This window comes from Octopus bimaculoides, chromosome 8, assembly GCF_001194135.2.
Source record: "Octopus bimaculoides isolate UCB-OBI-ISO-001 chromosome 8, ASM119413v2, whole genome shotgun sequence".
Lineage (NCBI taxonomy): Eukaryota > Metazoa > Mollusca > Cephalopoda > Octopoda > Octopodidae > Octopus > Octopus bimaculoides.
Genome location: NC_068988.1, coordinates 74,078,661 through 74,083,319, shown reverse-complemented (window position 1 = coordinate 74,083,319; position 4,659 = coordinate 74,078,661).

The following is a 4,659-nucleotide window of genomic DNA, read 5'->3' as shown; positions in this document are numbered from 1 at the left end:
TAGCTGTCACTTCAACTGACTGCAGGACGCTGACCTGGAATCTTCTCCTTTCAGCTCCACCTCTCTTGGTCTGGTATTTGAAGTGGAAGTTGAGTTTGCAGCAGACAGGATAATGTTCTGAGTAACATGCTGCACTCTAGTGTGAAGGATGTCACTCTAATATCTCTTATGTATCAGAATGTAATCTATGAGGTGCCAATGCTAAGACTGAGGATGCATACAAGTGGTCTTCAGATACTTTCTACTGGAAGAGAGTGCTCCATGCAAAACTCTGACAAAAGCCACCTGTTGTTATTGTAATAACCAACACCATGCTAGCCAAGAACTTTCCAGGTTCTGATATTCAGCCTATTCCGGAACTGAAGTCACCTAGGATGATGAATTTGTTGTCTGCTAGGGTCACTGGGGGAAACTCCATAGGTCAGTGTAGAACTTATCCTTTTCCACAGAGTCAGCCTGGAGAGTTGAGAGCATATACACTGAAGAGAGGGGCATGTTGCTTGTTTCAGGTGGGAAAGCACATAAAGATAATGCAGTCTGAGTGACTTGTTAGGTTTTCTTGCTTGGAGGCAATGGATTTTCTGACCATGAAACCAATGCCAGACATCTTTTGGCCAGTGGCTTACTGAACCAGTAGAGAGTGAAGCCTACAGCATGTTGTTGAAGGCTGCCTTCCTTTGCAAAGTGTACTTTACTGGTGGCAGCAATATCAATTAGCTGATGTATGGCTGTATGGTTAACAAATTTGCTTTCAAACCACATGCTTTTAGTCCTAGAAAAGACGAGCAGCCTGATCAAGCTAATAATTTCTGATGACTTCTGAAGTATGAAAGCGATATGAGAATTTATAAGGTTGTATTTTATTAATAATAAAATATAAATATGCATGAAGCCAAGGTCAACCATAGAATCTCACAATTACATCAGATTTCAGATCCAAACTAACCTCCCCTTGCTTCCTTCTGAATTCTAACTAATAAAGAAATAACTGAATCCAGTTTGCTTTGAGTCATGCTGGTTGAAAGACCCTGAATGAAGCTGCACAGAAAATTATGCTCAGTTGAATATGCTCATACTCTGTGCAGCAAAAACACATATATGTTATTGTAACCATAAAAATACGCTGTATGACATACCGTAAAATAAATTTTCAGGATGTACCAACCTCCAAATTCTCTATCATCATTATTGCAAATATACACTGAAGCAAACCACAGAATTACCCATCAGATAAATTTACAGTGTAACAACACCTTGTAGTCATTGATGTCAAATATTAACCGATGTAGTGAGCCATTACCTGGAACATAACTGAGAGCTACCATGATATCCACCTGGATAAGAAATCTCTCTAAATTCACATTAATATATGTATACACATACATGCATATATTCATGTGTGTGTGTGTGTGTGTGCATGCGTATATAGATAGATAGATATACACACATATTTTTATTGAATCTGAAACTTTGTCTCACAACTTAAATTTCAGACCACTGTGATCTTCAAGTGAGAACTGTTATCACTCAGTATTGGTGGTGTATTTATATCCTTTAGTGCATGTGTGGCCTACAGCTTAGTTTACATTTCATGTTTTCTTCCTCTCTCCATTGGTTATTTTCCTGTAAAGTGTGGTGTATGTATTTCTTTTAGCTGCAGTTGGGAGGATGTTTTGTCTAGGATTTGTTGGTGAGTTGATAATGGGGAATGCATACATGTGTGTGTGAGTGTGTGAAAGGTTGTAAATGTTGTTTCTAAGAACGGTTGTTTGTAAATAGAGTTTAGTCATGAAACAAATTAAAGAAATATCTATTGTGAGTAGCTACATCCCCAATAGATGGTACTTTTCATGGTAGAGTGATTTGTGGGGTTAGTGTTTTGTAATAAAAACGTTTTTTATGGAATTTTGTCTTTCTTTATTGTGTTTGACATGAATTTAAAGAAATATTTGTATGTATGTGTGCTTGGCAGTATGTGGTCATCTAGCTTTGGTATGCTTTTGCATATACTTGGGGTAGGAGTTTATTATTTTGCCAGTTGTCTAAAAAATATATGTGGGTTTGTGAGTTTCTTTATAAGTAAGAACATAGCTATTGAGATAAATGTTTTTAATGAAATATGATTTTATGGCCAAATGGTCTTGGTGTGTTGTGTTTCTGTTGTAATGAATAAATATCTATTATTTATGCTGGTGGTATGTGTGTGTGTATATGGTGTAGATGTAGTGGAATTTTGTTCTCTTGTTTTGAGGAAATATTTGTATATGTGTGAGAGAGTGTAATGGCTAAGATATTTGGGGTATATTGTTGTTTTCCTGTTCTTTGGAAATATGTGTGCATTGATGCATCCTCATATGCATATTATATGTATAGGGGTTTAGGGGGAGTTATGTTGAGGTAGCAGGGAAATGAGTGTGCATATCTAATGTGCTAGGTGTGTGCAAGGTTTTTCTTAAGATATGAGTGTGCACATATGTGAGTTTTTGGAGTCTTTTATCCCATTTGGTGTTTGGACGTTTTTTTCAAAATGCATTTATTTTGGTATATGCATCATGATGCGATCTCATTTTTCTTGTTTAGAATGTGTATATTTTATGTGATTATGTGGTATTTTTCTGTGGTGTAGAGGGGGTAGATACCAGAGCCATTTATATATAATGGTGCATGATCTACAATTTCAATTTTATGTTTGAAATGATATTGTTTTCCACAGGTGTTTGAATTGAGATGTTACTTTCCTTTTGTATATGGTCCAGAATGTATGTGTATGTTATGAGCATCTACCTTTGAAGGTTCCAATGTAGTTCTTTCTGTTTGTCTCTCCTGTGAAATTGTTATAGACTATATTTGCTTGCAAACAGTCCTAGTTCTTGTGTAGTTACATATGTTTTCAGTTGTGTGTTTCTAGATGTATTATTGTTTAGTTATTGTATGATGCATTTTAATGTTTTTGTGCAGCTACAGCTGACTGCTGTATTGTCTCTGTTGAATAATTTATTCTGCTGGGAAGTGCCTGCTGCTTTATGTTAAGATGCATGCAACATTTGTTGCTACACTCAGGCTGAAGAACTGGTTAAACTAGAATCACTAAGTGCAAGTGTTCCATTATCTATTTGAACACACTTCTCTCTCACAATATCTTAGTTTTCTCTGAAATTTGGAACACTTCATGCCTCTGGTTCTCACACTGTGGAACATTGGCAATCTTTTTACTTTCTGCTTTTCCCCACTGATAAGTAAAGCTGTCACCCAGCTTCCCTTCCAGCTACCTTATATAATTCTTTGCTGTCCCTATTCTTCCAGTCCTGTCACTTTGCTTTTATGATTCTGTCTACATTATTGTTCCACTGCCAAGTCACCCCTAGTCTGGTTGGAACTTTGCACAAGTCACAAATTTGGTTTGTATCCTTCAGTAGGTTGTCCTGAAAGAAATTCCTTTGAGCTATATGTCTCTATCTCTTTCTCTCTCTTGACAAATGCTTCAGATAGAACATTTCTAAATCATAAATCATTGACTACTTAAGCTTCCATATCCCTATTGTTCAGATTGATTCGTGTCCCGGACTCCTAGCTTTAAGTCTGAAGTCACTAGTCACTCACTTATGTTGAGTTGTACATTCTTCACCAGGGAAGGACTTCACGTTCACAATCATCTGCCTATACTTCTTTATAAGGTGAATGTAGTCAATCATGCTTGTGCACTCAGCAGATTGTAAGATCAAGTGGTTGGTAGATGTCTTGAAGTTAGTGTTGCAGATCATCTGGTCATTTGTATCACAGAAATCCAGCAGCCTTGTTCCCCCTTCATTTCTAGAGCCAAAGCCATAACCTCCATCAGAGTGCTGCCCAACATTTGCAGAAATAAATCTTGCAATCAATTTTTTAAGACCAGTCTTAGCTTAACAATCCTATCACACACTTTGACTACTTCAATCACTTTATTTACCCAATGCTCTCCCAAAAGTATGCCTACCTCCACCCCCATTGCTACCGAGAAGAATTTATATTTTTGTACCATGCCAGTGAGCCTGGCTGAAGTTCCCTTCTATCTTACTCTTGTACACAGTACACATTTCCATACCTCTGTTCTTGCATTTCAACAAATTCACCAGACTTGTTTTTCATTGCTCTTTATCTGTTGTAGCTTAAGGTAGTGGCCTTGGTTAGGAGAGTGGGAAGTTAGTTGGGGGCTGCTTTCAGTATCTGAAAAGGTTTGTGCAAACGTTTGGTAGCAGGAAGTTTTTACACATATCTCTAATACATACATTTACCACTTAATGAATTACTTTTTCCTTCAATATCTAAACATCAGAGATAAGCACCTGTAGAGAGAAAGGAAGAAAGAGGGTACACAGCAAGTAGCATCAATGAAAATTGGCACTGGTGTGTGTACGTACACATGTTCTACATACATCTTATATATATATATAAAACATGTAAACACATACATACATATCATCATCATCATCATCATCATCGTTTAACGTCCACTTTCCATGCTAGCATGGGTTGGACGATTTGACTGAGGACTGGTGAAACCAGATGGCTACACCAGGCCCCAATCTGATTTGGCAGAGTTTCTACAGCTGGATGCCCTTCCTAACGCCAACCACTCAATATATATATATATATATATATATATATATATATATATATATA